General features: G+C 49.5%; 1 pseudogene across 1 annotated transcript; it reads right to left on the reverse strand.

Annotated features, from left to right (window-relative positions):
* Positions 1-5,919: 5,919 nt before the first annotated feature.
* Positions 5,920-10,538, reverse strand: LOC310784450 (SPRY domain-containing SOCS box protein 1 pseudogene; annotated as a pseudogene). Its single transcript has 2 exons — positions 10,487-10,538; positions 5,920-6,715 (listed from the first exon to the last, which is right to left on the reverse strand). The product of its transcript is annotated as an SPRY domain-containing SOCS box protein 1 pseudogene (transcript).
* Positions 10,539-10,956: the final 418 nt, after the last annotated feature.

A 10,956-nucleotide genomic window follows, 5' to 3' on the forward strand; every position in this document is an offset into this window, starting at 1 on the left:
GCAGCTATAGGCTATACTCTTGGTGCCATGGTAGTCTAATATTTATTGAGTTATGCCACTGTGAGGGATAATGACTCCAATCCGTAGCCACAGGTGTGCTAACGAGCAAACAATCCTAGAGAGACTGACTCCACAAGCAGACAGACAGTGGGAATCGTCCCGTATTTGTAAACAAAAAGACATGTTCCGTATTGAACTGATACGGGACGCGCTTTGTCCCGTATTCGAGAGACACAGTACAAAGCTATTTGAGCGAGTAAACTCCACAGAGGAGTCTCGTCCGCTGGCAATGGCACCGCTGCCTCTCCCCCATGTAGCCGGTGACACCAGCCCGGTGTCATGTTACAGCAGCTTAGCGAGAGGCTGTGGACAGTGCGCAGGACACAGGGAGCACTCAAAAAAAGTTCCTCACTCACCAGGCATCACAATGCCATTTGTTTTTTCACGTTGTCAATATATTTAGATGTGATAATAAAGGCTTCGAGAGCCTGGTTTAGGTACCTTGAAAGTGCTTGAATTACTCTTAAAAGCTGTACAAACCCTACTTACAACAGTAGGCTATTGCAGGTGTCAGACTTGTTACAGTAATCAGAGATATCCTCAGTCTAATCCATACTTTTCAATAGCCTAATTGTCCTTTTATTCAGAAGATTTCATCTGAAATCTAAAATGTTTTGCACTAATGATGTAAACTCTTGCAGGTCTGTCTATTCAAAAGAATAGCTATGTAAAATTGCTGTTTGCACTGTTGAAAGAAATTTCTTGAATGAGTAGGCTACATGCCAATACATGCCAATGTGAAGATAAATTAGGCTATCTCAAAATGTAATTTGCACTACTGTTTATTGTTTTTCTTAAAATGTCCATAGCACAAAAAAAACACAAAAACTGATCAAAACCAGGTTTGTGTGTTTGCTTGTATTAATGGGTAGCCTAAATGGTTGAAGCCAAAGCCATTAGTTAGCACAACCCGTTCTCACTCCGAGCGCGTAGCATATTGACGCTTTCTCCCGTCCCTTGTGCGTCGCTTGTTACTAACATGGTACCCTTGAGCGACACATGAAACGACTTGGGCTTTCCGACTAAACTCAATGCAAACCCATGGAAGTAATCTTTGACGCTTATGGCAACTGCTCCCCTATTAGCCTAACTGCTCTCCCATTAGCCTAACTGCTCCCCCGTTAGTCAAGTGCTCCCCCATTAGGGTCTGGAGGAACTAACCTCTCCCAGATCCTAACCCTAAACCTAACCTCTCACACCCCCCATGCCTAAACCTAACCTCCCCCAGACCCTAACCCTAACCCTAACCTCTCCCACCCCCATGCCTAAACCTAACCTCCCCCAGACCCTAAACCTAACCTCTCCCACCCCCCACGCCTAAACCTAACCTCCCCCCAGACGCTAATGGGCGAGCAGTTGACTAATGGGCGAGCAGTTAGGCTGATGGGGGAGCAGTTGCCATAAGCGTCAAACATGACTTCTATGGGTTTGCATTGAGTTTAGTCGGAAAGCCCAAGTCGTTTCATGGGTCGCTCAAGGGTACCATGTTAGTAACAAGTGGCGCATAAGGGACGGGACAAAGCGTCAATATGCTACGTGCTCGGAGTGAGAACGTGTTGGTTAGCAACACCCCCTCAGCCCCCCCCCCCACCCCCCGCCGGACCGCCCCGTTCCTTATTTCCATTTCAAGAAGTTGGCAACCCTAAGACACTCGGCATCATTATACACAGCAGCCAACTGGACACTCATTTTGATTTCACGTCCTTACTGCGCTGTTGCCAAAGAAAAAGAGCTACTTCTCGGTTAGCTTCCAAGTTTAGCATAGCATGTGATTAAGAACACATCACTAAAGCGTGTGCATGGACAATAAGACCATAAGATACACCACCAGGACCGTTTTCTAGCTAAAGCAACGGGACGTGGACTCGAACCTTTCATCTCTCCACTACAGCAACAAACTACTACTGAACTGTACAGCTATCAAAAAGAAGGAGCTGGGCGCTTATCAATGCAAGGCTTGTGCTCTTCGACCACTCAAGACTGAAGATGTGATTGAGAGGGTCCAGACAGCATCGGCATATACTGTAGTGCAGCAAAAGGCGAGCTAGCTGCGGGTTAATCATACCCTGATATCAGACTGAATTGTCTGATATCACACAACCAAAATTCAACTCAGTGCAGTTGGCGGATTGGAAGATCTGGACCCAGGCAAGGTTTTAATCATCTTGTATTTATTAATCATCGCTTCAGTTTCTGATCTTTCATTCCTACGTTAATACTCCAATTGTAGCTGGGATCTGTTAATTGGGACAGTATATTGTCAATAGTATTTCAATCATGAGAGGCCAGTTGGTAGGATTAAACAAACTTTATTTAGCAATCGGCATGCATGGCAAATACTTTGGCGCTTGACTCCATTGGCCAGTGGCGCTGCTCTTGAGGCAAGAGGAGGGCACCTGCATAGGCCAGGAGATCCCCCCCCCCCCGTGGGGGATCAGGAGTCAAGACTCGTTGGTGGCGGACTGGGGAGGTGGGTGGGGCAAAACAAGGCTTCGGAGGAAGGCTTCGAGGGAGATGAACTGCCGTGAAGCTACTGCTGCTATGATCGGCCAGAGAGAGAGAGGTGACGTAGAACCCTTGCTATATATATGAGGATTAACTGACGTCATGTTTGACGTCATAGCAGACGTCATACTAGGACTTTGACTGACCACGTTATGCTAGGACTTGACTGTCGTCAGGGGATGATCGGATTATGCATGAGCGGCCTTCAGCTTGAAATATGGTCTGGAGACCTCACTTCAATCATGAGAGGCCAGTTGGTAGGATTAAACAAACTTTATTTAGCAATCGGCATGCATGGCAAATACTTTGGCGCTTGACTCCATTGGCCAGTGGCGCTGCTCTTGAGGCAAGAGGAGGGCACCTGCATAGGCCAGGAGATCCGAAAGGAAGATCTGATTACCGGAGGTTAATTGAGATCTGCAGGCGCCAGTAGTTGATTGTACTTTTCCCTTCGACCTTTTTAGCGACTTACAGCTATTTGCGGCTGGCGCTCCCAACTCGGTCGGGCACCTCGCAATAGCGCTTCCCAGCTTGGCCTACCTGGCCGCCTTGGCGCTTTGCGATTGTACTTTTCCGGCCTTCGACCTTTTTAGCGACTTACAGCTATTTGCGGCTGGCGCTCCCAACTCGGTCGGGCCTTCGTTCTTGGTACATGCTTTTCCTGCCTTCGACCTTTTTAGCGACTTACAGCTATTTGCGACTGGCGCTCCCAACTCGGTCGGGCACCTCGCGACAGCGCTTCCCAGCTTGGCCTACCTGGCCGCCTTGGCGCTTCGCGATTGTACTTTTCCGGCCTTCGACCTTTTTAGCGACTTACAGCCATTTGCGGCTGGCGCTCCCAACTCGGTCGGGCCTTGGTACATGCTTTTCCTGCCTTCGACCTTTTTAGCGACTTACAGCTATTTGCGGCTGGCGCTCCCAACTCGGTCGGGCACCTCGCGATAGCGCTTCCCAGCTTGGCCTACCTGGCCGCCTTGGCGCTTCGCGATTGTACTTTTCCGGCCTTCGACCTTTTTAGCGACTTACAGCTATTTGCGGCTGGCGCTCCCAACTCGGTCGGGCCTTCGATCTTGGTACGTTAAAGTTTAGCTTGGCGCTTCCCGGCTTGGCCTACTTGGCTGCCTTGGCGCAACTACCCTGACTTTCTCCGACTCTCTCTTTCTCTATCCCCCCCCAAAAATGAACCGGGGAATTTACTGCGCCTTACTGGGCGCCATGCTTTCGGGGAGCCACCACCAACGAGACATTTTTCGGCACGGAAGTCCGGGACACTGTTTGTTGCCATGCTCACCGATTTAAGGGAGGAGGGTTCTTTGGGCCGCCAGTATGGCCGCCTGCTCCGGGCGGATGTAGCTGGAGAATGCCGATGAGGACCAGCGGCCCATTTGCTGGAGGGAGGCGGAGGACACTCCTTGCTCGGCGGCCGAGGTGGCCGCTCCGATCCTGAAGGAGTGGCTGGAGTAGTTCTTTGTCGGGAGGTTGCATTGCTGGAGCGTCTGCTTGAGGTGCAGGATGAACCAGGATCTTGTCATGGCTGGATCTGGGCTCTCTGACTGCGGTGTCAGAGAAGAGAACGTTGTCCAGGCTACGCTCCATCATGAACAATGACTCGCACCCACTCCACGGCGTGCTAGTCGAACACAGGAGTACGTCCAGTGAGAGACTGATTCCACCTAGGTGCAGTACGGAGAGGCACAGGAAATCATTCCTGCCTGTGGCCATTGGTCTATTTAATGCCTCTCTTAAAAGAGCACCTCGGAGACGCTCAGTCTCCCTGAGACTGAGCCAGCCGATAGGTTAACTGTGCCTGGCTGAGCCACGTGTAGCGTATAGGGCAAGCCGACTTAATATAGTCCGGGGTGCAATAATGATAATTGACATGGAATGTATACTTACCTGACGTATTTTGTATTTTTGCTACTTAGACATTCCACTTTTCTTTTTTCTTTTTTTTTTTCCTAGCGCATTTACTAGTTATTCTATGCTATGTTGTGTTTTTTTCTGCTTATTGCTTAATATTGCATTTGCATTGCATTTACTACTGTTTATTTTATTTTAAGCTATGTGTGTTCTGTGAGCGAGCTACTGTAACCTGTCCCAATTTCCGCTCGGGGATCATTAAAGTCATTCTGATTCTGCTTCTGAAGAAATGCCAGAGGCATTTTACTTTGAAATTCGTTAAGAACAGGAAGTGGTGTATTAAGACCGGGTAGCTTAACACGGAAAGACGTCAGCATTCCCTGGGCCGTCTGGCTTCGGTCCGAAAGTTATGCAGTAACACTCATTCTAGCTGATGCTCAGACAAGCTCCATGGGCCAGGGGTGTTAGAATGGCCCCTTGCGTGGTTATTATTATTATTGTTGTAATTATTATTATTATTATTATTATTATTATTATTATTATTATTATTATTATTATTGTGACTCCCGCTGGCCATTTGCCAGAAAGCGATTTCCGCTTAGGCGTCAGAAATAGGCAGGCTGAGATGCCCACTGGATAGAATAGTCAGATCACAGGCCAAATAACTTGTCAGTCAGCTTCGCTTTATTTAGTCAAAGCACGAGGGACACCTACGGTACATGTGGTGTTTTCAGAGCAATGTAAGACAGTATTTCTGTTTGGTGGGGCGGGCCGTTGCGGGCAGACGGAGTATTAAAGAGATGAGAATACGTCTGATTATAGGCATTATAGGCAAAACACAAAGATCCCTAGTACGGTTTAATAGTGCACAAGTGCTCAAGAAAGCGCACAAGATAATCAATGACTCCACACATGTCCTTCATGTCTGTTTTGACTTAATGCCATCAGGAAAGCGCTTTAGACAGCCTGCCTGCCAAACGAACAGAAGGAAGTTTGGTTTTGTTCCAGAGGCCATTCGACTGGTGAACAGCCACAGTACAAGAAATGGTCAGTTTATCTAGACTAAGTCTGTACCTTGACCTTTTGATTTGAACAAGTCTAATATGCACTTGGATTGTATTGACTGAAATTAATTTGTATTGATCTGACACCTATATTCCTTTGTGGTGTTGGATACACTGTAATCAGGGATCTTGCTTTATCAGTGTCATTTATTGTATTTATTGTCTTTTTTTTTTCTTTTCTTTTTTTATTGTTTTTGGATGTGTACAAAGTACAGCTTGTTTGCAGTATTCATGCCTTAAATTGCCCCTTGCGGGACTAATAAAGTTTTTTTTTTTTTTTTTTTTTTAATTGAATTGAATTGAATTGAATTGATTTTACTGGACTGGTAGAATGCCCGTTTAAATGCTGAAGTACTGATACTTTCCTCATGGGTCCTTTCGCATCCACGGGTGAGTGGTCCTCCGGGGTATGCTCGGTGTGCTGTGGTCGTCAACCCCGTCCTTGGTAGAGCAGGTAGCTCTTGAGAGAGGCGGGCAGGGGCAGTCCGTGGATTCCGCTCAGGCGGTCCCTTCCTAGAGCCGCCCGCACAGAGCGCCTGCACAGGTCCATCAGAGGGAGGGGATCCGGATCGAGTCCGTTTATGTACCGGATTCGTATTTCGCAGTGTCCCCACACGGCGCTCACTGCGGGGTACACCTTCCTGCCCTTAAGTCCTCCGAACGCCACCCCTAGGTCATGTCCGTCCACTATGAAACCTAACGTCCCCTCGTCCATGTCCAAGACGACTAACAGCGAGTCTGGTATTATGAAGGTGTCGTCGGGCTCCAGGAAGGCGGGGTAGGTTCTGCCCGCGTGGTTCTTGCCGTCGTGGTAGAGTTTACACCGGCCCAGGACTCGGTGTTGTTTCCCACGAGGACCGTGTAGCCCACCGAATGCATGGGCGCGTCCCCCGTGGCCACCCCGACCACGGCGTGGGACCCCCTCTGGCGCGTGGCCCAGCTGATCTCCCACACGTGCAGTCCCTGCGTGTAGCCCACCCGGCCGCGGATGGCGTCCGTGCTCTGCGCCACGGGTTGGCGGTGGAGCACCAGCTTGTTGACGTCCTTGACGAAGATGTTGAGCGAGCGGTCGTCGTTGTTCCAGGAATGCTGCACCTGGACGTCCGGGCCGGCGGGCGGCATGTCCAGCAGCCGGTCCAGCCGAGAGGGCTTGGTGTGCTCCGGGGGCGTGGCGGATGCCAGGGTATTCGTCCGGGCGGGTTGGGTGGTGGTGGGGAGCACGTCGGCTTGCTGCGCGGGCGGGGGCGGGATCGGCTGGTGAGCCGGCTGGGCTGAGGCGAGCGTGGGGGAAATGGGGGGGGGAATTTCCAGCGCCCTCAGGCGAGCCTCCACTGATCTGTTAGCATCTAGCAGGGACAGCAGGATGGCTCTTAATGGCCCGGGCAGGATCGGCTGCTGCTGGGCTGAGGCTAACGTGGGGGGAATGGGGGGGGGGGTTTCCAGGGCCCTCAGACAAGCTTCTACTGATCTGCTAGCATCTAGCAGGGACAGCAGAATGGCTCTTGACGACCCCTGTCGGCTCGGCGGAGCTACGAATGGGGCCGCTTCCGCTTCCGGGGCGGCGGCCTGGAGGTCAGTGCGACCAGGAAGTACGTGGCGTCTCGCGGCGGCCCCGCGGCCTGCATTTCCCCGGCGGCTCCCGGCTCTCGGGGCAGCTGCCTCTACTGGTCTTCGCCCGCGGCCTCTCGCACGTCCAGTCGCAGTGGCGCGCCCCATGCCACGAGAACGCGCGCTGGGCCTTCTCGTCGGGGCTATGCTGGCAGCCTGTGGTCCGGTCGCTTCGCCAACGTCTTCGTCAGACACCTCGGAAGGCAAGTACGCTCCGTGGCCGGTCCGGAACAGGGAACCGATGTCTAAGCTGTCGTCACAGTCCATGGACTGCTCTGGCTCGGAACTCGACATACCAGGAATGGAGTGGGGAACGTTGAGAGATCTGCGGGGAATATCCACGGGTAGAGAAGGCTTGTGGGTGCTGATTCGGTCTGCAGATCTGGTGCAAAACAACGCTTCGGAGGAAGGCTTCGAGGGAGATGGACTGCCGTGAAGCTACTGCTGCTATGATTGGCCAGAGAGGCAAAACAACGCTTCGGAGGAAGGCTTCGAGGGAGATGGACTGCCGTGAAGCTACTGCTGCTATGATCGGCCAGAGAGAGAGAGGTGACGTAGAACCCTTGCTATATATATGAGGATTAACTGACGTCATGTTTGACGTCATAGCAGACGTCATACTAGGACTTTGACTGACCACGTTATGCTAGGACTTGACTGTCGTCAGGGGATGATCGGATTATGCATGAGCGGCCTTCAGCTTGAAATATGGTCTGGAGACCTCACTACATGCAAGGCATGCATGTTAGCTGTTAAAGAGACAGAACATAATAAATATTACAGCTTAGAGACCCTGCTGCAACCATGAGTATACCAGGAGACTCTACTGTAATCCAAGCAGAAGGGTAAACAAAAGAATAATTTCTGTTGGTTATTAACACGTTGACTGCCACTGACGTATATATACGTCAAAAAAAATCCAGCGGTTCGATTTTTTTTTTTGGCGGTGCTACGTGGATCAATGCCCCCCGCGTCTCCTATGGAGATATTGGAAGTATTGAATGTGTATAATCTATTTTACCGACCAGCTAGGTGGCGACGGTGCCCTCCCGACAGAGAGAAAGTCAACCAAAAGCAGCCGCCTCCCGCGGCTGCTTCCTCCATTCTCAAGGAAATGGCTTGCCGATTTTACAGTCATCAGTCACCAGACTCGCCGCTCTCGGGCCGCGCCAGCAGCAGCACACGGGGGATTGCAAATTTGCATAAGCCTAGAGTCGCACGGGGCTTCATCGGGGCTCTCAAACCCAAGAGACGAGTGAGACCTATCCACACTCGCTGCCAGGGAGGGAGGCTGCTCAAACTCGCTGCCAGGGAGGGAGGCTGCTCGAACTCACTGCAGCAGCAGCAGCAGCAGACCACTCGCTTGTGACAAACGCAGGCTGAAAGCCACTAGACACGCCCACGGAGGGAGGAGTTGAAGGAGAGGGCGTTCGGAACTATATTGTTTGGATGTCTGATCTCTCACTGATGCCAAAAATAAATGGTTAAAGTGACTGTTCTGCCTGTTTGATTGAATTTCACAAAACTGCGATTATCTCAGCTTTCACTCTCAGACAGCTGAAACCATGCTGTACTCAACGGCTAATATCTACATAACTACTAACTCTACAAACTAACTCTTTTAGACAGAGAAAGCACACATTCTATTAGTACTTTTCTGAACTTTGTGTTCACAAACTCCAAGCAGAAAAGAATCCTCGGCTCTTTTAAAATGAGCCAGAATCCTCAAAAAACGGCCTGGCAGAAGCTACCTACAGCAAAAAAAAAAACGGCTGGCAGTCAATGTGTTAAACATAAACACAGCTTTGTATTATTGTGACGCAACTATGTGTCAAACAAACAAGCTATAACTGGTTACACTGGAATTCTGTTGATTGAGAACAGTTTGAAACCTTATTTCCTGTCAGTTATTGTATTAGCAACACTGCATACAGCCATCCTTGAAAGCATCCTCACCTTATCCATAACCATCTGGTACGGCAATTTGGACAGTCACTCACGCAACAAACTCCAACGAATAATAAAAAAAGCTTAAAAAATCATAGGTACCCCACTCCCATCACTAGACACTCTCTACCATAAACGGACAATCACAAGAGCACAAAAAATAGTTTCTGACCCATCTCACCCAGCCAATCACCTGTTCCAGCTGTTGCCCTCTGGACGGCACTCCATTTCCGCCAAAACAACCCGATTCAAAAACAGTTTTTTCCCCACTGCCATCAGGTTTCTGAACTCCACTCACCTCTCAAATCTCACTGTATACTTCTCCAGCAATGTATATGTTGAATGTTCTGTATTTATGTTGCCATGTCTGTCTATGTACTGTAATGTCTTATGCTGACAAAATATTTATGTGCTATAACAATTGCTGTACCGAAAGCAAATTCTGCCGACTTTGTTGTGCAGTCCTTAATAAATGAATCTGAATCTGCAACAGGAAATAAACTAGAGCCATTTAGAATGTTTATGTTGTCAAGATGAAACGGTCTATACAGTATAAGATAAGATCAACTGTAATTTGTCCCCGAGGGGAAATTTGTCTTGGGCCTAAGTACTACAGACAGCTGCAATCACGAGCAATATGTGGCGAATATAGAACATCATTATTACCAATGTAATTATCATCACTGCCGTCCATTAGTCAGGCTACGTACGACGGCAGCAGATGGGCACAATCACTGCGGTTCCTCCTTGGAGACCGTGATGAGCGCAGCGCCTCAGTAGCCTACAAGCTGTGCCCAAGCCCAGCTCCGATAGCAGAGAGCAATACCGTGTGTTAGCTACTCTCATGATGTGGACAGATCCGACGCCCTCTCACTGTTTAGCTCGCCATATTAGGGCCGCTTAGAGGCGTACCGTACGTTGAGGATCGACTCATCTCCCCTCGTCCAGCATCCTAATAAGGGGCTGTGCTGCTTGGCAGACCGGAAAAGATAATCTGTTGCCCGTTAGATCGTCTCTCCTCGGTGACTGTGAACTCGCCACAGGGGGAGATGAAATAAGATCCAGTCAAATTAACGCCATTTCCTAAGGGAAATGTGCAACACAGCTGGATTATCACTCCCTGGAATTTAACATTCTGGACACCATCATTTTATGACATCACATTAAAATTAATAAAACATGGTGATGTATAAGTGATGACAGCCGGCCGGAGGTTAAGAGAGCTCAATCTTGTTCTATTGTGTTTCTTTCAACTGAGGAATATTTGTATGCATGGTGGTGTTACAGCTCGCTACCCTCTCTTATAGTCATAGATATGGTAATATTAATTGTTTTACTTCGTTTCGATCTCAAGCTCTCACTCTAGTGCCATTTTGCTGCGCACAGCAGCCAACTGGAAGAATATCATTTTGCTCCAAAAATGACCTTTTTATATAACCAACCATCCACCGACAGGTGGCGTGGTAACCCTGGGACTGAGGCGGCCTCCCACATTCCTTTCCCCGTGACACATCACGTCCGCCCGGTTTCCCAAGACGCCACTCTTCGCTCTTCCAGCCCACCTGGTAGATCGTGTCATTGAATGCTCCGTGTGCTAATTTAGTTTGTGCTCTCAGACCGAACTAATTATGTCTTATCTTGCCCGACTAAACTCCAAGGCGTCGGCGGACGAGATCCTTCAGGCTTCGGGGACTTGATCCTGCATTCTCTTCACCAAGGGCGACGGTCACAGCTCATCCAAAGCTAAGAGTGTCTTGCCTTGTCTTTGTGTTAGCACATTCTGCTCTAGGCTACCGCTGTGTAGCTGTATGCATGCTCTTATCCTGGCTGGGGTAACGCTTGAGTCTGAGATATTAGGTTAGCTAATACGCTAGCTAGGTCAGCTTGCTTTCACATGAGTGTGTTTGCCGCT

Source organism: Poromitra crassiceps (assembly GCF_964638095.1).
Source record: "Poromitra crassiceps genome assembly, chromosome: 1".
Classification (NCBI taxonomy): Eukaryota; Metazoa; Chordata; class Actinopteri; order Beryciformes; family Melamphaidae; genus Poromitra; species Poromitra crassiceps.